Below are 22,817 nucleotides of genomic sequence, written 5' to 3'. Positions count from 1 at the left end.
TCCCTGATGGGCAAAGCAGGTATCGGTGGGTAGGTAGGAGCCACAGCCCCGTGCAGTGATTCCTCACCCAGATACCGCACCACTGGTGGTTCCATGATCTGCTTCTCCACCAAGCTGCCACAGAAAGCACACCTCCCTCCTGCTGCATAGCTTTTATAGGCCACACACCACCCAGTGCTGGGGAACTCCTGCTTTACCTGTGGCCTCTACAAGAGTCTGCAACAACTGCCAAGGAGGTGCCTTTGCAGGGGGGACAGAGGGGACACAAGGGGGGAACTGTCCTAAGAGACCTCTGGGGGAACCCCTGAAGGAATAACAGTAAGAGATGGATGAACAGCATATGCACAGGAGGGAAGTTACACACACTGCACAGAGGGGAGAGGGGGAAGAGAAGATTGAATCTTCCTGGAGACCAGTGAGATTCTATAAACATAATCAAAATGTAATAGAAACTTTTTGGAAATGCTGTTAGAAGGAGAAAGCATCAATCTTCATGGAACTCCACTCAACAGGCTTTCTCCAGCTAATCAATCACGGTCAAGACATGGGCCGTCCCATCTGTCTGTGCAAGGGACCAGGAGGAGATTGCTAAGTGCCTGGGCTGGAGCTACCATCTCAGTACCAGGCAATTCATCATGCAGGAAGAGAAGGGGGGAGAACGGAGAGGAGGAAAATAATGTATAACACTAATAAAGTTTCTCCCCCCGCCTTCATTCCCAACCAATTTTTAGTAAAGGAGCCCAATCCAGAGGGGCTGCAAGCAGGGGGGGGTGGGAAGGGGGATGTGCACTGGGGAGGAATCTGGTTACAAGATGCACTCCAGTAAACAGAGACAAAAGCTGTCATCTGCATACTATCCCTCTGCGAAGCCCACACTCACCACCCCAGCTGCTGGCGGCTGCACAGGAGCCAGCCTGCACCCGCAGGACCCAGGTCCCTCTGGTCCAGGAGCAGAAGAGGGTGCTGGTGAGGACAGCAAGGCTGGGGAAACACAGAGAGCACAAGGGAGCTTCACCTGCTGGCACTGTGGAGAGAGGCCAAGCCTCTGCGTGCAGACAGCTTGATTTTTCCCTAGAAGCTCCCACAGCCATCTGGGGAGGGGGGCCTTGAAAACGGAATAACATGGAGCTTAAGGACTCAAAGCATGCAGCATCTGCAGCAGACATGGGATTTTCCACAGCACATTACACTCGCATGTGTGCATGCAGGGCAGGGACCTGCACACAGCAAGGAGGGAGTTTTTCACTCAAATCCCCACTGACTTTCAGAGCTTTGGCATCTTCTCAGCCCTCACAGGAGAAAGTCCCTTCCCTTCCCTCCCCAGCTGCTCATCTCACCCCTCATTTCCAGAGGCCACCAGCAGCAAGGAGCTCCAGCACATCCCTTACAGCCAAGGGCTCAAATCCACATTTGTGTGAAAAAGTACTATTTCCCCTGTTAAAGGAAAGTAGAAGTGATGCAATATAACAGGACTCTCATTCCATCCATCCTTCCAAATCTTGAGAATTTCTCTTTTCCACAGGATTTTTGAAATAGAGGACAAAGCCCCCAGTAGCACCCTTTGAGCCCATACTGGTGATTTTAGGCACTGCCTCTCCATGCACAACAGAGGTTTAACAGGTTCTGTGCTACTCTTAGCATCCAGTCCCAAGGACTTGACAAAACTTCCCATGTCTGCTAACAAGTAATAAAACACAGCAGGATTTCTCTAAGGACACAAGCAAGGTTCAGTTCAGACTCAAGCCCAACTCTTTGCCATTTCCAGTTCTTGCTATAGCACCTGAAAGGGCCCTGGAATGCACTAAACAGAAGAACTACCCTGCAAAAGGGACTTTTTCTTCCTCAATTTATAAAAATAATCTTACTACTTGCACTTTGCACCAGCTCTTGTAGAGATTCTTATGTGTTCAGTCCCAGGTAAATGGGAAACCAGAACAAATATGCTCATATTAACAGCTGAGATTAAAGGGCTGTTTAAAATAGGAAGCCATTAAAGAATCATGACCTAACCGTATATATATACACACACACACATATATATATTTGCGGGCCTAAATTTAGCCTAATGGATTGACTGGACACTGCAGGTGAAATTCAAAAAGTGACAGTAAGTAGGTGAGAGATTTACTCCTGGATATTTATTCATTTTTTCAGAACGATGAGAACCCCACAGCTTCCAGTAAACGTCAAAATTCTTCCCTTCCTCCACAGATAAAAATAGACTCCACTTAAAAATGCAGTGACACAGGATTTTAGCCTCTACTGTAAGTGTAAATATAGCAACAAATTAAGTAGACACATCCAGTAAATAACACTGACATCCCGAAGGTGAAGTTGCTGGAAGTCTTTAAGCTGGTCTGTGACCAGGTGGCAAGAAAATGTGGTTTCACCATTACAGTGATTTCCTTCAGGGTATTAGCCTCATCCTGTGGTGCTGTTTGCCCTCTTCTTTCAGAGGTATCTTCTCCTCCCCTTCCCACTTCCCCCTGAAGGAAAACACCAGACTAAAATTTTCAGGGGTTCATTACTGTGAGAAGCCAGCACAAAACTTTGCTCAGGCACCAGACACATCAACAGAGTTCATCAGCAGCTCAAAAACACAAAGTTACTTAAAACTTCTCAATGCATCATCAGAAATTTAAACTACTAACGCATGCGTTATAACCACCTCATTTACTCCTAGATGTACTTTTAAACATGCACATCCACTTGCTCCTTATGTCCTAACATGCTTGTAATCACAGCTAGAAACTCATTAACCTTTTATGGCCAGCTTTGAGTATAAGGCACAGCTCACCAAAAGCCAAAACAGAGGTCACAGCCCATGGAAGGGATCCACTATTCTTTACTGAATTGAGCTGTGGCTCCCAGGTTTTAATTTTCCTCCACTCTCCTGCTAGAGGTTAAGAGGAGCCACCACCAGCACAATCTGCAGGAACTCAAGGAAGGGCCACACTAAAACCAGAGCTCCCAGCTCTCTCCCAGAGCTCTGATCCCTGTGGGCCCTCAGACCTGGAGGTTTCCTTCTTTGAGCCCAGAAAGCTTAGAACAAGCCTGAAAGAGAGAGGAACTGACTGACAAGACCGTTAAGTCATACTTAGATATCCTCACCCTATTTTTCTCTACCTTACAGACAGGGAGAAGGGCCCAACACATGACAAAGGCAAAACAAACACCAAGCACAGCACCTGCTCCAGAGATCCCTCCTTCCTTCAGCTCCTCGCCAAGCAAACCAGCTGCTGGTGTGCCCTTAGCTCCTTCATATACCACCCTTCCTCCCCATGGAAAGGGCAAGGAGAGGTTGGGGAGCCCCAGCAGCCCCAGGGGAGCTGGGGGCAGCTGCAGAGGGTGGGTGGCTGCAGGAGGATTGCTTGCAGCTGAGTGTGGCCACAGGCCTGAGCACACCCCAGCTCAGCCAGGTCATTGTAGGCAGCAGTGTCAGGCACAGGTTTTCTGCAATAAAATTCTTCTTTAGCTGATATACCCTCATTCTCCACCCATAACCTTCCTCCCTAATTGCCATGAATGTAAATGACCTCTGGTGTAAGGTTTATTGTAACGATAATTGAGATGTGGGTTTTTAATAATAACCTCCTGGATTTTCCACTTGATTTCCTGATTTACTTTATATTTCCAGGAACACACACAAAGGTCTGAGCTTACCCTCTGTCAGGCAGTTTATGTAAAGTCTGGTTGTGACCTCCACTGCTTCTTCAGGCCATGGGCTCTTAAATTGTTAAATTGCTAGATGCATCCAAGCTTCTGGGTTTTTGAAGGGCCTCAGGGATTCAGGCAGTGGGCGCTGGCTCCCACTGACTGGGTGTGGGATGAGGATGGCTGAAGCCCTTTGGTCACTGTGGGCATTTTACTTTTCAACTCAGCATGGGCAGGCAAAGCTCAGACCCCAGCCTCATGGCAGGAGAGCATCCAAATAATGACATAGGATAGTGGGGAAGGAGCTCTGTGTTGAAAGCCAGGCAACTTATTACATCATGAACAGCTTGGTAAAAAAAATATGTTGTGCAAATTGTTGGAGGAATTTAAATAAGGAAAATGTGCTCTCTGGAGCTAAACTTTGGTCCAAAAGGTGACTTTAAAGGTGAGAGAGGGAGATCAGCTCCCACCCACTGGTCCAGTCCGAGCACCCCCCCACACAGACATCTCAAGTGAAGACTTGTCCTGGTTATTCAGGAAGCTAACCAGCCAGCAGAATCCTGTCTTGCTTAAAGATTAGTCTGTTGATGTAGAACACTGTGTTCTTACATTATTTTAATAGAGAAGCGTACACAAATAATTAATAAATGTTAACATGTCTCTGGGGCTTTCCCTTTTTTGCGTGTTTATTTTTGTGTTGTAAATGACATCCATTTTTCTCAACTCACAATAAATTGGCGGATGAGGAAAAGAGTCCAAAAGAAGAGCCATAATCCTCAAGGGGAAGAACAAGCTGTTGTTCCAATCAAGATGTATCCTGACAAATCAAGTTGGTGAAACCCATTAATTAGCACTTTTGGAAACAGTTGCAAAGTTAATTATTCTTCTTTCAGATGAAAGAAAGCTAATTTCTGGCATTTGCTTTGACAGTGACATGCGCTAACATTTTTAGAGTTGACATCCCTCAAGATAAATGATACTCTGAAGTGTGCATGCAAACATTTTGACTGGGAGCTGCTGTGGTGAGCTGACGGCACTGGCACCTCTTACTGCAAATATTTTGCATCTGCTGGGATCACAATCAAAGTTTAGAGGCTAAGGAGGGAGGGAAAACTTCATTTCCAGCTTCAGGGAGGGTCTGTGTGACTCTGGCTTCAGGCAAAAGACAGAAGCATTGCACAGGCTATTATTTTAGCTAGATAACCTCAATAGGGAATGAAAAGTTTTCCAGGTAACTGCACTGGTGAAAAAGAAATCAATTTCTATGCTATTTGAATTGTTCTGCTCAATAATCATCTTTTGTTCATGTGTTGGTAGCAGCAGATGAAACAGATCTCCAAAAGGAAGTTCTCTCTTGATACGACCAGGTGTTGGATGGTGTCAGTTCATGCTTATTTGGAAAGGCAAGATTTGGGACGTGGAAGCTTGACAATGCTCTTATGCCAACCCCCAGCGTCATTTGGGATTTAGTCCCAACAGCTGGTTCACAAATTAGAAAGCTGCCTTGGTCACACCTTACTGGTACAAGGACAGAGATGGGAAGTGGTTATCTATAAGCATAAGTTGTTTAGGCCTCCGTTTAGGAATGCATATTGATTTAGGATTGTATCAGAACACACACTTCAAATCCCACTCCAATAAAATTAAAGTGCATGCCTAAATCCTGGCTCATCAATGTGTCTGGTAAATTACTCCTCTTGCAATTTTCAGGGTGCTACAGCTCCTCCTCTTTTCACTCCAGTCCTTATGTCACTGGCATGACCTTGCAATTGAGCTGGGTTGAGTTGGAAGGCCCTGGAACTGTTTTTTCAGTTTCAGCCCTTGCCTCTTGAAGTCTAAGGGGGCAGTGTGAGATTGGGAATGAAAGCACCCCTAAAATGCAGAAATCAATTACGAAGGAGTGGCACTGCTGGGAGAATGCACCAGAGGGGAACACGCTGAAGCAGAATGGTTATTTGGAGGATCCCGAGGTGACAAGCAAGAGAGCTAAATAACGAGTCCAAGAAGGCCAAGTCTTCCTGGTAAGTGATGGAAGACCTAATTGGTCTGTCTGCCTTCTGGAGGAGGACATCTCAAGCAGGGGGGAGCTGGCCTGAACTGTGGAAGCAAAGCGGGCAGGTTAGGAAACACAGGGAAGCCCCACCTGCACTGCTGGGCACAGATAAAATCCCAGAAAAACAAGAGTGCTCTTCAGCCAAACATCTGAGGGCTACACATTTTTGTTCTGGGTTCCTCCACTGTGAAAACGGGCTGTTTTAGAAACCTGCAGCTTGCTTGGTAAGATCCCCCAGAAATAACGATTGCAGGCAGGTACGTGAGGAAAGGACATCATTGGTAGAAAAAAAGTATTTCATTTGTGTTTCAATCAGCACCTGGAGGGAAAAATTGATCCAGGAAGGTGATCTAAAGGACTGCTTAGTTGGTACACGATTCACACGCAGCAGGGTGATGGAGAATGTGAAAACACTGGGTTCAGAGGGCTCAATCCAACGTGGGAGGCAAACAACACCTTTTCCCTCAGGGGAGCCAAAAAAATGACATGTGCAAGCATGCAAGTCCTTGCAGACAGACTTGCCGCCCTGAGATAGCTCGGTAAGTACAAGACACAAGAAAAGAGAACATCTATATGTACAGAAGAATTGCTTCAAGCGGTTCTGCATGTTGCAAGGAGCAGGGAGGTGGCAGTCCTGAGCTGAGCCTGGGCTCCCTGGCAGAGCGTGGCTGCGCTCCTTTTTGCATATTCCTCGGTCGTACATAACACTTATTGCTTCACAAATTGCAGGGATTATTTTCTCTTAACTGCTAATGGTTTTAGAAACTGTAATTGGGGGTAGTGCTTGGTAATTTAGTGTCAGAGGGGAACGTACCTGTGCAGGAGACGAACTTCTTTTCTGTCTATGTGCTCAGGCAAACGCAGTTACAGGAGGAATATGGCAAAGAGACCGTTCATTTACCAGCTCCTCGCTTTTCTGTGCTGTATTGAAAAGTTTAACAGGTTTGGAGTGTTTTCTAGTCAATGTAATTAAGAAAAGATTTTTTTATCAATCGATAAATCACCCATATTTCATCTTTTTGTCGTGTTTGTGATAATACCTAGTGCTCGCTTCACAACTGTAGTGGGAAGAATTCACTGCATTTAGTACAGCAAAGTCAAGGAATAAAACAATTTAGTTACTATTACGTGTGCTGTGTTGAATTACACCCTGAAATTACTGCTTTCAAGCCCACTGTCTGATATTTTGCCCCCTTTATTTATGCATGATTTTAATCAGGACATTTATCAGCCCTAGTTTAATGTATCAGGGTTTGATTTATTTAGCAATGCATACATTTATTTACATTTTAGCTTCCAAGTGAGTCATTCTTCTGACTTTGCAGTCAAAGGTTAAACAGTTCGATCCATCCTGGGGCAGACACAAAATGTGGAATAAACAACTACAGAGAAAATGCACACTACCAAAAAGCAGGATTAACTCTAAATTTACACCCCTAACAGGCAACACTCCTTCAGCATCACAAAACCAGTCTGCACAGCAACAGAAATTTTGTTTCCTCAGATAAGCAAATTACTTACTGCAATTCATGTGGTGGGATGAGAAAAGAAAATACCCCATGAGAGGTAGGGGTCGAACATCCAAGTGCGATGAGGGGAAGCTTGTCTTGTTACCTGCTGTCCCCAGATCTCAGCTTGGTGACAACCTGGCTCCTGCAGCTTTTGGCAGGAGGCTCGGGGAGGTGGATGGGTGCTGCCCAGAAGAGGAGTGGGGAGCAAACCTGCAGGTTTGATTGAGCAGCACAGGCAGGATGGGAGACTGGGGCTCCTAGGCTCCCCTTTGCCTGGTGCTACTCACTGATGGGGACGGGCAGCTCTGCTTGTCAACGCTTGCTGGGCGCTTTGGGATCCCTGAGCAAGGTGCTATGAGGCTTGTGCTAAATAGTCTTCTTCACACTTGGCTGTGGGAGCAAGCAAAATCATGTTCTGCAGTTCTAGAAATAAACCACGATATTTTGTTATTCTGGAGCATATTTTATACTTTATATATACATGTATTTCTTAATATAGTTCCAGTAATTAAATGATTAGCTAATATATAGGATATATGTCTTTTTTTTTTTTTTTTTTTTTTTTTAACTCTCTCTCTCTAATTTATTTGCTTCCTAATTAGCAGAGGTAAAGTGTTGCATACTTTATTAATGCAGATGGTTACTTATTTCTACTTGTATAATAAAGCCATGTCCTGGCTCTGGTCAGGATCCTGCTGTGCTGGATAAAGGTAAAGCAAAGCGAGACAGAGTCCATCTTGACCTCCCGTGTGCAGCAGTCAATGCCCTGGTCAAATCACCTTATTGCAGCATGCATTCTGTCACTGGGCAGAGCCTGCCCATATTGCCTACATGGTGACTGCAAACCATCTTCTCCCCTGTTCTTTGGGGATGTCCAAACAAGCCTACACCCACCAGGGAAGTGATAGTTGCTTGGGGAAAATCCCAACTGTGCAAAATTGTGCCAGGAGTCCGTGGGAGGAGGCGACCGCACACACAGTGCTGGTGCAGGAACCCCACAACTGTGTCAGTAGGGTCTGGGCTCACCAGACACAATGGATGCACAAAGGTGTAAATCAGGAATAATTTCACCAGTACTGGGGGAAGTCAGTATCGGGAACACCATCAGAACCAACCTGCTGTATGACAGGCGTCCCTTTGCTTCCTTCTTCCGTTAAAAGATGCTTTTGTATCACATTGCTACTCCCTTCACAAGGGAAAGAAGAAAAGGCCTCCCTGATTTTCTTGAAGGGACTCAGAGATAAAGACTGATTACATTTCACAGTAATTGGACCTTCATATCTATAATTGCATTGATTTCTCCTAAGTTTCAGGCATCGACTACAGTGAGCGAGAGCATTGCAGCAGCGTACGGCTGCCAAGAATCCTTCTGCACCAGGGAGGTGTCAGGCTGGGAGGCTCACTGTAGTTTGGTAACCGGCATTGCAAATTGCTTTATGAACAGTTTAATGCATTTAAGAGGGCAATAATTTCAGGTCCTACCATGCAATTTGTTGCAGTGATGCAGAAGCATACCTAAAAACTTCCAGGGTGAAAGGAGGCAGGAGAAGGAGGGAGGAGAAGAAGGGAAAGTGAAGAAAGGGAGGCATTGCAAGGGGGAGAAAAACCTAATTGTTTTAATCATGCTTGATATTGCACTGTGAAATTATGATTAACTTAAGAAGTCAGTCAAAAGCAGTTAATAACTGGGGAGCAACTTGGCTAATCTGAAGTGGTATGCGGAGGGGACAGGAGATGACGGCAGCAGAGCTGCAGGGCTGGAACCAGGTGAGCTGAAGTGGTGCAAAGGCCCTCCAGGAGCTTTGAGGGTCTACAGGAGCAAGGACCACACATGCCTTTATCAGGAGTGTGTTGTTCTTGCTTCACTTCTGATGGTGGATGGAGAAGCACTTCCAAAGGAGGATCATCAGCAATCTTCTCAGTAACATCCCTTTTTTAGCTCACCTGAGGGCAAATCTTTTCAAGTGATGTTCTTGCTTTCAGAATATATGAAGTCATTACAATGAGAGTGTGAATCCTGGTCTTTGCTTATTTTCCTAAAATCTATGAGAGTGTGTATGAAACTGTGAGCAGGGCATGAGTTATACAGTCTTTATTGCCCATGTTCTGTGCGTGAATGGGTATGGCAAGGGTTAAGGAGCAAATCACCTGGGATGACGACAGTGTCCCAGTGATATGAATATCCCAAAATACATATACAGGGGTGGACAGTGCTGAGTCCCAGTGGAGGCCAATGGTGATAAGGGTGGTGGCACTGTAACTAGCTCTGCAGCAGAAATATTTGTCACAGAGAGGACGCACCTAGGACAGCTGAGTTGCTTACCACATCTTGGTGTCACAGAGTGCCCTAGCACAGCAGCGGCATTTATGTTCACAGTCCAGAGAATATACAGGGAGTGCTGGGTGATAGCAAGATATTGGTCTGTACAGAAAACTTGAGGGGGAGGAATTAGAGCAGAGTCGGAACAGGTCTGAAATCTCTCCTCAGGAACCACGTGTGGAACAAAGGCTTGCGAGCACCAGTGCAGCATTACTACCATTGGAAAATGTTACACAAATAATTAATCTATTAACTAGGAACTTGCAGACAGGTGGAAACTTCCTTAGAAGATATCTGTCTGTCCAACTCCCCATCCTACAACTGCTTTGGTGAGGGACTACTGGAGGAGAACCAAAATGAAATAAAAAGCCCTAAAAATATTAAAGGGTTTCTTCCTCACCCCATATTTTTTATTTTATTTCTCATCAGTATTTCTGTGACAACTCAGCCCCAGCAGCCCCAGGGGACAGGGCAGGGAGCCGAGAAGGAGTGGAAGTGCCCTTTGACTAAGTGGGCATTAAATGTTGGCTAACAACCGAGAGACGCCGTGTGACTGGAGAGAGGGGGCAAGTTAAAAAGAAAGAAAGAAGAGCTTTTCAATATGAGCATTCATGTAGTTTTGACAGCAGCAATTTATCACGGCTATGAAAGGCGGCTCTGCCTCCACCGCTGAAAGACAGCCTGGTTAAACTTTTACCTGCCCCTCTCAAAGGGTGGGGAGGGATGGCTCCCTGCTCTGGTGATGCATCTTTCCGCAGGGCCTGGGGGAGGGCAGGGTGGCGGTTCCCAAACAGCTTGTGCCCATCTGTTCTGCACAGAAAGGAACCCTGACAAGGAGGGGGAGGAAGCGTGCGAGCGAGCTCGAGCAGCTTGTCCCGTGGTGATGGGGTTTGGGGTTGGGATGGGAGCAAGGCTGTGAGCTGCAACCCCTGGGGTGCTGCAGGGTAGCATTGAAAATTTCGCTACTCCCTTCAGCTACTCCAGCAAGAAGAAGCATTGAGGAGAGATGCTCCCAGCCAGCGAGGTGACCTGACATTTTGGGTTGTGCATGATCAGGTAGGTGGTGGTGGAAGCAGGGAGCACAGCAGTGGGGCTTGTGTGCAGGAGGAAGCACAGCCCCATGTGCAAGAAGTCCTGTTGGCATCCCTAGAAATTGTTGGGAAGAAAGAGAAGGGATTGTGTTGCAGAAACAAACAAACAAACCCAAAACACAGCAAAAATACCCAAACTGTATTCAGCTGAGCTATTCTTTTGCGAGGTTAAGCATTCTTTCTGTCCCAGCTCACAGCAGGTGGGAGCTTGGGCTGGGGCTCCTGTCCTGCTCTGCTTTTTGGTATATTCAAGTAGATTGAAGATTTCCTGAAAAAAAAAAAATCTACTGAAAATAACGGTCTGTATAAATCAAAATATTCCACTGCACAGAATGGATTCCTTTTAAATTTTCAATGGCAAAAACTTCCATAGCCGATGTTCTTCCAATACCCATCTGGTATTAAGCTACATGGTACTATGTTTTCAATATTTTACATGTTGTATGCTAAACATTATACAATTTCAATGGCTATATTTTATATTGTGTAAAAGCAAGCAAACAATACTAGAATTAAACTTCAAATATATATCAAAATTAAACTTTTTTACCCTTCAGAAACTTCAGAGCTTTTCATGTTACCCTCTCCTTCAAGGAAGGTTGAATGGCATTTTGAAATCTCAGACGTGTAGCCAAATCTGACTCCTGGCCTGCCTCCTCCCCATGGATGTGGTTCGGTGATATCTGTCAGCACCTGCCCCTATTCCAGCATGAGCGGGACAATTGGTATTGTTAAGGAGAGGAATGTGTAAAGCATTTCCCACGTTGCAGGATGAAATCCAGCAGTGCTGTTTCACCAGAATAAAACCCCAGCCAACTCCTGTTTGACAGCTCAGCAGTTCCCTGACTGTGACACAGTACACTGAGTCATCAGGGATGGACAATCACACACCAAGGAGTTGTTCTCACCTAACTTTAACCATCTCAAATTTAGGCTTCTTTTTTAAGCCAGTGATCTGGCTTCTCTCTAGACACAAGAGAGAGAGAGAAAATACAACTGCAGAAGGCAATCTGTTCCAGTCTTAAATGCAACACCTAAGACATTGCTGAAATTAGCCGAGGGTCAAATTCGTCTCTCCTATCCTCTGTGTGTTGAAGTTCTGTCTGAACGCTATGGAACATTTGATCACATTCACACAGCTTCACAGAAATAGAAGTTGTTCCGAAAACTGTTCTGAGAGCCCTCATGCCAGAGACTATGACCGCATTATATTCGAAGCAGAAGGGGCATTAAGCATACAGATATTCCCACCAGGCTTTTCATGTCATTAATTGGTGATCTTCCGACTCTGAAATAACATTTTTCCCCCTCACATTCCTTATTTCATTATCCCCAGTTCAATACACATCAGTGTAGTATGAGGCAAACTAGTTAGATATATTAAGAATTATTTAAATTAGAGAGAGATATATGGGTAGTTAAATACTCAGTCTTCTATTCTACCCTAATTATGTATCAAATTACACTCAAATTATACCCAGATATAGATGTAGGGAGGTAGCCCTGAAATTTACAGGAGGTATCAGGAGGAGAAAGGTGAAATTAAGCAGGTGGTGCTGGTAGATCTGAACTAACGCAATATGAAAACCATACAGGACTATCATTTTCCATTGTGTCCCATTATTACCAACATTTGCTTAAAATTTCTTCACAAACAAGACTCGGTAATGAATGTATGTCTTTCTTCCTGATAACTGTTCTCCAAGCCGGGAGGAAGCAGTTTATTTTTCTAATGCAAGAGTTTTTTGCTGTTGATTTTAATGCTTTTCTGATTCTCCTTCCTCTTTGTGAAAACAAGGGTGTCCCAGCAGCAAAGCAGGTTTGTCACACAGCCCAGAGATCGGGGAGGCAGTGGGACAGGCTGATGCCTCTTGAACTGGAAAACATCTTGCAGCCAGCATCCCATGCAGCAGTTTTAGTTTGTAATTGCTCTGGCTGCACGTCAGTGGTGCTTTCATGGTGACGTTGTAATCCTGTACTTCCCCAACACATTATATAGGTTAAGCTAAGCTGTTTCTACACCCATACCTTGATTTACTTGGTAAGAGTTTGGTACTCTTAAAATGCTTTCTAGGAGATAACAAAGACTGAATGAGCTCTGAAAAGAGTTGCATTGTCTGGAATTTCTTCCCTGAAAACCTCCTCTCCCAGTGGACAAAAGCAGAAGCTTTGCTCCTAAGCATGGTGCCAGCCTGGTTTGGAGAGTGAAGGGAGATGACAGTGTTGCACAGCAGCCAAACACGCCGCTGCAGCTGCTGCTGGTGTGCTTCTGCCATGTTCTGGCTCTTCACCACCGCAGCCTGTGTTGAGACACCCACACGCTGCTCAGCTGGAGGGGTGCTTCTGGCATCAGCTTTGGAAAAAGCAGCAGATGGTTGCTGAATCCAGGTGTCCGTCCAGCAGTAATGAGTGGCAAACTCTACAGATGGGGGAAACATCACTGTTCTGCTCCTTCTTGAAGAGGAAAACTGTCCCCCACCCCAAAATAAAAATCCAAACAACCCCCAAGTCTGCCAGCATTATAATTATGGTCTTTAAGGATCTCAGGATCCAACACCCATGGTCCTGTGGTATTAAGAATATCTCTGTGGCAGAATGCACTAACAGCAGGTCTAGGAGCAGGAGAAACAGATCTCACCTCACACCCGAGGTGTCCCCCCCCTTCAACAGCTGCTGGTGAGAAATCTGAAAACATATTGTGAGCCTGAGGGGTGGCGTGCACCTTGTTGTTGCTTTTATGCACAGCTTTGGGAGGATGCAGCTATAAATGCCAGCTGCTTCCCACAGGCAGAGGTGGGGACCTTGGTTAGGGCTGCAGCAAATGGTGGAGGAAATTGATGATGCTCCTTTCCCACCCAGAGAGCAGCCAGAGCCTCTGTCCTCTGGGTGCTGATAAAGAGATGGTGTCAGAGAAATGGAAACCCAGCCTTTGGGCTGTGGAGCTTTGCTCCTGAGCATGGACAAATGTGGTGTCAGTGCTGGAACAGACATAACTCTGCTGAGAAAAATACAGGTGTTGCATGGAGGACAGGATGGCAAGACCATTGCTGACTTCTCCCAGATGGATGTCTGTGATTCTGTGAACCTGTTTGATACTCACCTATCAATACAGTTCAGTACTGAGAAATTAAAAGTGAGGGACAAACCTAGAGACTGGCACGCACAGCTGCATGCTGGAGTGAGGGCAGGGAGCAGTGGATGCTGCTGGGAAGCTTCCCCATTGTGCCATGCACTAAGACAGACAGATAAAAGACTCTTTTTTTTTTTTTTTTTTTTTTTTTTTTTAAATCAAAAAATCCCACTTATAAAGTGATGCAGCCAGCAAGTCTCATGTCCTACAGAGCATCAGACTGCCAGTGAAGGATATTCCAAAAGAAGAGCAGCCAGCTAGCTACTTAGTCTTGAAAGTATTCATGAAGCAAAGCTGCTGTTAGTGTTGCTGAGGCTGATTCAGAGCTGGAACCCTGAGCCTTCAGCCGTGCAAGAACCCAGAGAGATGAATGCCTCTGGAGATGGACCCTGACCTCCCTGGGAGCTCCGCAGCGAAGGCAGAGAGCAGGGCAGGTAGCAGTCCTATAGCCCATGGTGCCTCTGAGAGAGCAGCAGAGAGGATGCGGACACTTAGAGCAGTCTAGAAAAAAACATGCTGTTTTCTGCATTTCTTTCACAGGATAATTGCCACCAACCAGAAGAAAGTGTGTATCTGTGCAAATTGTATATTTACATGGAACTGACACTTAGAATTCACTATTTTTCATGCCATTACAGAGTAACTTACGTAGCCAATGATAATAAGTATTTGGCCTTGCAAATGAAACATTTCTGGTGTGCTGCTGCAACAAAAAGCAAGGTAAGAAATGCTGCTGGCACAGGCGTGCCATGCCTTGGCTTTCCAAGAAATGCTGCGCAGGCACAGGCAAGCAGCAGTGCTGCAGTGGAGACTGTCTGAAGAAAACCAGAAGTCCAAAAATTTCATTCTAATTTGCACCCGAATGAAAAAAGATCACAGTTTATTGATGGACAAAAGCAGTAGCCTTGATCACTGTCAGCAGAATACAGACATACAGAAACGCAGCACAAAGCACGCTGGGCAGCCCAGCAGCATCGCTGCTCGCTGCCTTGCAACGTCCATCCTCTGACATTAGCAGAGCGAGGTCATGTTTTGCCCTGTGTTGTGTAGCCTTTTTGTTTGTTTGTTTATTTTGAACGTGGTTCCTGGACAGTCTGTAGCAGCTTGTGGCTTGACATTTGAAATCCAACCTCTAAGTGGCACTGGCTGGTTCTGATTTGACACTTAGGTCACATATTACAGCTTTATTTTCTTGTTGGACAAACTTGGCTCTGAGAATTAGATGCTTGCTTGGTCCGCATAATCCCATTTAATCCCTCTTTTAAATTTAGCATTGGCCACAAAAATGTTGGGAAAGGAATTCTAGCTTTCTTAGTATTTGTACAGAATCCAACAAAGTCCTAACGTGGCTGGGACTAATGTCTTGTGCTGTAATTCAAAAAGGAAACAGCTAATACACTCGTTCCTTGTATATTACTTTAAAATACCTGATAATAAAAGAAAGGGATCTGAATTCAAATTAAAGCAAATTTGTTTAAAATATGAATATTTAATTTAAAATATAATTTTTAATAGATTACTTTTCTAGCCCTTGCTTATGTCTTTCTGCTCTGCCTGTCTCCCTCACACTATGGCAGGATCTGACCGTGTCCACCATACCCTAAAATGCCCGACCTGGCTTTTTGTGCTAATGTCCCTTTGCACATCACAGATGCACCTTTCCAGAAGGGAAGAAGAAATCTATTTGCATCCAATCGACTGAGCGCTTTAAGTGCTGAAACTAGTAGACCAAATGAGTTTATTAGATTATCATTGCGGAAGTTAATAAAGAATTAATTTCTCTTCATGTGACATCCAAAGGCAGTTATTTCTGTGGCCTGTCCATTTACACAAAGCCAAGTATTTGTCAAGTGTCAAACTCAATTCCCATGACCCAGGCCTCCTCAATAATTCTGGATTAGGAATACCCTTAAATGACATTACAAAAATTTTATTCCAAGATGCATTGAGCTCTTGGGACTAGTCGGGAATTTCAGGTTAGTGAAGGTTATGTAGTCAGCAAAAGCTTGTTGGATACAAGATCTGGAATGGAAGGAGTCTGTCTGCAATGCTTTCGTGACAGGGGAAGGCAGCATGTAAGAGAGATGCCGCAGATTTCCAAAAGAGAGTCTTCTGTTTTTTTTTTTTTTTCTTTCCCTGGAAATGGTGCAAAGAGAGCTTATCTGCATTGCAAAATAACCAGACAGCGAAGGCAATGCTGTAGGAAGGGCAGCACGGGTGCAGTGAGGAGGAGGAGGAGGCAGAATAAAGTCATCAGCTGCTGCCGTGGGAAATACGGGCTATAAAACCTCTTCATTCACTGAAGGAGTTGAGATTTTTGCACGCTCCCAACTACTGAGTCAGATGCAACATGAAAGGAAGGGGAACATCTTTTTGGTTTGCTGTGCTCAGTAAATTTACCTCTGACCACAGGACGTACTGGGTGGACGCAGAGCCTCCTCTCAGTCCTCTAAAATGGAGATGGCGTGGGATGGGACCTAGACAGATGATCTATACCAGACATCACTCTACCGATCAGAAAAAAAAGAGAATCCTTGTGCATACATTGACATTATTGCATTTCAAGGTTATATGAAAATGGAAAGCTAGATGGTAATCAGCAGGAAGAGGTGCTGAGCACTGGGCCCCTTTGGTTGGGATAATGCGCCTTTAAGATTTAAACGGACAGTCTCAAGCATTGTTTTAATCATTACTAATTTTTCCTTTGAAGGAGTCACTCCATCATCTCAACAAATGAATTTCTCTCCCTCCCCTTCATCTCCTCCACATCTCGCCTTCCTCCTTATTGCCAGGACATTATGAATGCTTCTACCCAGCCTTCTGATTAATGCTGAAATAAATATGCCCGAGAATCGATGGGCAGGATCTTCAGTGGGGAATCTTGCCCTGCAAGTGTCAGCATGCAGGGAAAGCAAGACCTGGCAGTATACTTCTGCTCCTCCAACTCCATACCTGTGTCCTCTTTGATGATGCGGGAGATTGTTGTGACCAGGGCTGGGGAACAAGAGTGGGCATTTCCCACCTTTGCTCTCAGAAACAGCTCAGTGATAACTCTGCCCAGGAAAGCTCATGCAGTTTTGGGAGTGAGACCTGGATTCAGCTCACCTAATGCTATGGCCTGAAAAGTGTCCAGGGTGCAATGATTTTTGCTTCACTACAGCTGCCTAGAAGTTAAGTGACTAATCCAAGTTTACAGTCTAGACTTCCTCGACTGTCCTGGGAAAAAGGCAGGATCTCCAAAAAACTGATTCATCTGCCCTGAGACGCTTGCCCTAGACAGAAAAGGTGAATTGTCCTTTGGAAGCACCCACCTCCTCCCTGTATTACAGAAGAAGTTTGGGCTACCAGCATCAATGAGGTACCCAGCCTGGGCAAGCTACTGTAGTGAGCTGTCATCCTGCACACAGCTTGGCCACATGAGTAAGCTTGAACCAAATCCTGTCAAAAACTTGTGGGCAGTTTTGTACAACAGTCTTAAGAAAAGCAAAAATTGAAAGAAAAGAAAAGCAGGCACAATGTCCATAACACATTTGAAACACAGATTGAAGCAGCCACTCAAAATTCATTGTTTATTTGTGCTTAGCTTCAACCAGGTGTAAGCTTGTGATTAAAAGTAAGGATGTGCTGGGTTGCTTTGAGGGACTGGGATGGACAGGGGTGTTTCTCTCCACCTTTAAAGTTGCATGTAGATGCATAAGCATCTGAGATCAGTGAGAGGGGATGTGCTTTTCCATGGTGGAGGGGACGTGCCACTTGTTATGGGTTGTTTATGGTTGCTTTAAAAGCCCATGTTAGGAACTTAAATGCAAACGTGATTTCAAATGTTTCAACTTCTGGACTCTCAGACTTTTCTGTACAAAAAGTATCTGCTGAACCTCCCTGCACAGGAATTATGATTGCCACAGGTTCTCCCCAGACAAATCTGCAAGGGTCGTTCAGCCAGTTATTTGAGTGGGGAACTCTCGTCCCTGTGTCTGCAATCGGTCACATTGCCCATGGAAGTGGAGGCATGTGGCCCTGCCTGTTTGTTTTTTTTTTCTTCTTCTTTTTTTCTTCTCACCTACAACAGTTCACCAAGAGGACTAAACAAAGAGCAAACTAGAGCTCAGGGGCATATGAGCTGTGCTGAGGATCTCCACCAGCTCTTCACCACCTTCCCCTCCTTTCTGCCCACATTAGCCTAAGTGGACAGCATGGCACGAATGCACAAGTGCCTGTCATTAACAGGCACAGCAAAGATAATGAATAATTTTCCCTAAATATTATTCAAGTATATCGGAAGTGAGAAAATCAAAGTGGATGCCTTAAAAATAGGCAGGATAACACAAACTGCTGTGAAACCTCATAGACCCTCTTGCCAGAGTTGCAGTGTTGAAGTGTAACCTGTCTGTGCCATGCCATCCACCTCGAACTTTGCCCCTCAGGTGGAACCCCGGGCTACAAGCGCTTGGGCAGCCTCCTGAACTCCAGCCTCTGCCTCTGTGATGCAGGCACAGCAGGCAGCTGGTGGAGAGGGAGGAAGACGGGTGCCCATAGCATGTTCCTGAGGTGGCTGCTGTCCTTGGCAGCAGCTCCAAGGTGGCTGGACTCAGGCTGACTTTAAACAGCCCAGCTCCACCATGCTGCATCCCAAGGCTCTCTGACACCGCAGTGTCACAGAGGGCAGGATGAGGAGACCACGGTGCAGAAAGAAGGGTTGTGAACGAAGGAAGGGGTCTGTACTAAGAATGCTGTCCTCTCTGTGCCTGATTGTCACTGGAAATGCAGCTGCTCTGGAGCCACATGTTTTCAAGGTAGAAAAAGGGATCTCAGGGCTAACCTTTTCCCTTTTCCCAGGAGTCTCAAGAGGTGACTTTGATTTAGAGTTTGGCCAGCCTCCTCCTAGTGAAACTCCTTTTTTTCTTAGCAGAAATTTTCCTTCTCTGTTAATATCCAGCAAAGACATGCTGGCAGCACACACTATGAAATTCCTCCCAGCCAGGAGCCTTCAGCATGGAAATGTAGGGTGGAGCCTTGGGGCCAGCAGCTAGCCTCAGGCTTTGCTTCATTGCCTTGAGCTACCAAAACCTGGCACCAGAACGATAACTAAGCAATGTTAGTGAGGGGATTGGCATTGCCCACCGATATTGAGGCATGAAGTTCAGGTGCAGGGCTCCTGATGCAAGAGCAGGCAGTTTATTTTTTTATTTCTTATTTTTATTTTTTACTTATTTTATTTTTTCTGGGAGAGTGGAAGATGCTGAGTGTCAGGAGCTGACATGAGAATGATGCATGTGGGAGAAGGGGGGGTTGCTTATGTCCCCAAACCACTGTGGGGGTTTAGCAGAGCCCTCAGGAGAAAGCAGCTGGGGAAGGGTTAATCTTTAACCAGCTTCACTGGCACCAGGCAGCCCCACAGTGCCTAAAGGGAGCCTGAGCAAGGAGGATGCTGAGCTGCAGGGCAGCGTGTGGGTGAGACCAAGACGGAGATGCTCTCCCTGCCCTATCCACCCCCAGGCTGCTGGGATGGCCTCTGGGGGACAGCAGGAGCCTCTGGAGGGCTCTGCCCCATCCTGCGTGGGTCCACCCTGGTGCAGAGCATCCTCGGAGAGTGGCTTTGTCCCTGGGTCGTTCCTCTGCGTGCTGTCTCTGGAAGCTGCAGGACCCTGATGAATGACTCCCATATCCTGATCAAAAAGTCTCACTAACAGTTTTAGTGTGTTTGTGTCCCCCTAGTTAAGATAAATTAGACAGGCTAATGAGACTGATTAGTCTTTAGCTGCGACCCTTGGCCTTTAGGATGTACTTTGAGCTAATAGAGAGAATGGGGATTATAGGCTGTGATAATGTGCTTGTGTTGGCCTTTTAAAGGAAAACACATTTATTGCTACTTAGAGGAAATTGATCTAATTGTGCTGGAAGCATTTCCACAGACTGAACATGGAATTTTTATTAAGTAGGTGACCCAGGTTCAGCCAGCATTGCCAGATTTGAAATGGGCAGGAGATATTTTCAGAAGATTCCACCTGGAAATCCTTCTGGCTGCCTCTCCAACCGATAATGAGTTTCACTCATCCTGACTTTGATCTGCTGCTCTGTGTGTCAGACGTCAGAGCTCTAGGAACTTGGACTGCAATCCCCAGGTCTCGTGGCTCCGGTCCAAGCTAACAAATCATCAAAGTCTGCCAGTTGTGTTTACACGTTGACTAAGGGTTCAACTATTTGATTCCCTTCTCCATCTGCAAAACAAAATGGTTCCCTCCGTTAAAGGGATCCCCGGAGGCGAGCGAGGAAGCCACAGGGTGTTTGTGAGAACAGCCTGAATGACAGGGTGCTCAGTGGCCCAATCCTGCCCTAATGATAGGGTTTGACTTCATAGCCCAAAGCCTCACATTTTCTGCTTCATGCACAAAAGCAGCAGTTGTGCTCCTGCAAGCTTTCTCCAATAACATCTGTTGGACTAATAGTGTTGGACTAATGTTGCACTACTTCTTCCTATTGTCCCTACTGTTATGGGCTCATGTTCTGGGATTGTTTCCTCCTCTCTTCCAGTATATTCAGAGGGTTTAGCTGATTTCCAGCAAGCTTTGACAAAGTGCTGCTCTCATGCCCGCTCTGACAAGTTTTGGGAATGCAAGGAAGTGGCTCTGGCTGGGGAGAGGGAGCAGTGCTCCAACAGGGGGGGGGGGGGGGTCTGCTCACCTGGACTCTTCCCTCCGAAGCATTCGTAAAGGGTCTTAGAAATGCTTCAGGCCTGAGAGAAGCCTTAGTTGGAGATCCCAGTCAGATCCCAGAAGAAACAAAGTCTTTCTAGTGCAAAACTTCTTCCTTATCAGAGTATCTGCTGCCTCTGGGCACTTTGGGGTGCAGATGCACAGCCATCGCCAGCATGGGCATTGCTGGCACAAACTGCATGGGTTTTGGTCCAGAAAACATCAGCAGCCTCTGTGCGAGCTACCACAGCAAACTCGTTTGAAACGATAGCACTCGGGCTGTGAGCTGTAACAGGAGCTGGGACCAGCTGGTAGAGGACTAGTTTTGTTTTGCTGGGCTTTCAGCTGGGTATAAATCTTGCATGAAATGCTGGCATTGTTGGCATTTCTGCCCTGTATCTCAAAATGATGCATAGGCCTCCTAGGAGAGGTGGAGGCCATGCCAACACCTAAGGCCATGCCAACACCTAAGGGTGTTGTTTCTCAACACCCTTAGGGGTATCACTTCAGGGATATGGCAAAACCTCTTGTAGTGTCTGTGTGGGACAGAAACAGTGTTTTCTGAAGATCTCTTTTGTTGGTGTCACTGTCAGGATAGTGAGCAAAGAGGGAAGAACCACTGACCTGCGGTTCATGAAAGGCAAACTGCCTGCTCCATCCTTCTGTTCTTCATGAAGATACTACCAAATCCTTCCTTCCTTCCTTCCTTCCTTCCTTCCTTCCTTCCTTCCTTCCTTCCTTCCTTCCTTCCTTCCTTCCTTCCTTCCTTCCTTCCTTCCTTCCTTCCTTCCTTCCTTCCTTCTTTCCTTCCTTCTTCTCAATAACCTCCACAGCATATCAAACCCTGTGCACGTTCTTAGGAAAGAGATTAACTGAAGAGGTTACTTTTGAAAATATTATCTTCCAAGGGACCTACAAACTGAAGGATCTCTCTTCTCATTCCTGCCCTTTACTGCAGCACAGGTCTAGCAGTATTCACTGGTTTATGAACAGGGAAATCAGCACGTAATCACTGCAAAGAGAACTCCGAGCCTGCTTTCAGAGGTCTCTCTTTTAACAGAATATAGTAACTGCAGACTGCAATTTGACCAGGTCAACAGCACTGATGTGTTTAATCTATGGTGAAAAATGGCACCTTTACTGCATATTACTGGAACGATCACGAGCCTGGTCCTGGATAAAGGCAACACAGTAGGTGCTGTATGAGCAGAGAGGAGAAGCAAGGCCCTTCTCAACATCAGCGGATCAGAAGATTTCTCCAGGTAAGGCAGGTACGTGGCCCTCCAGCAGTCATATAGCCATCATGTGCTTATCCACCACGTTACAGTTTGGAGGTGGGTGGGGGGGAGAGTGAGAGAAGATCCTGCTGGAGGTTGAACCCCGTGGATCTGTTTTCTGGACAAAATCAGATGCTTGTCCTTGCTGATGATCATTTTCCAGAGTCCCCCAGATGTTGTGATTATAGAAATGGCAGCTGAGGCTGTTGTGAAGAAAGAAAAGAAGCAACCCCAAAACTGAAACCCAACCACCCAAATTTGTACACCACAATTAAAAAAAAAAAAAGGCTGGCCTTCTGGTATCACAGGTTTCTGCAGCACAGATTTAGGCATTTTTCTGTTCTGTAGACTTGGAGGACTTTTGTACAATGCTGATACCTGTGTGCTGCTGTCCGGTGATTTCTCCCAGTGACAGCAGCGACATCCATTCCTCTAGGAGAAGGAGAGACTCACCGGTAGAGATGGCAAGACCAGGGCCATCTGGCTGAGCTTTGCTCTGCAGCAGCTTGTTGACCGAGCGCATTATCATCAGGAGAGAGTCCATGGCTTTGCAACAGCATTGCCTGAAACTACCAATGTTGCTGCAAGTCATGGGAATTACAGAAGGGGCTTAGCAGAAAGGAGAGCTGCTAAGGAAATGTTAAAGCTCGGGTCCCTGCAGCCCTCTCTTTCATTTGTTGCTGAAGATCTGTCTTTATTTCCAGCCCTCAATGCTGTGCTTCCTTCTGATTGCTTCAGGAACATCTGTGCTCTCCTTACTGAGCTTTGGACAGGATATTTCCAAAATGTGGAGGTACAGGGGTCAGGGCTCCAGCAGAGCTGATGGCATGTAGTCCCGTTCTCTTCCTCACACCCCTTCCTTCCATATCCACTGTTCACTTACAGAGCCAGGCTGTGTGGAATACCTGGTTGCCCAAAGCTTCATCTCTAGGTCACTGGAAAACGCTCTCTTTCCACCTGACTCTAGAGGGAACCAAAGAGAGTTAGGTGTGCAAATCCCTCTGGGCAGCTTCCTTCCACCTCTGCCATAACCTGGTATTTTTCTCAATTTCACCAAAGCAACGGTTGCTCTATAGCACACCGTGATTT

This window comes from Netta rufina, assembly GCF_964035555.1.
Source record: "Netta rufina genome assembly, chromosome: 16".
NCBI lineage: Eukaryota > Metazoa > Chordata > Aves > Anseriformes > Anatidae > Netta > Netta rufina.
Note: the sequence above shows the minus strand (reverse complement) of the source record.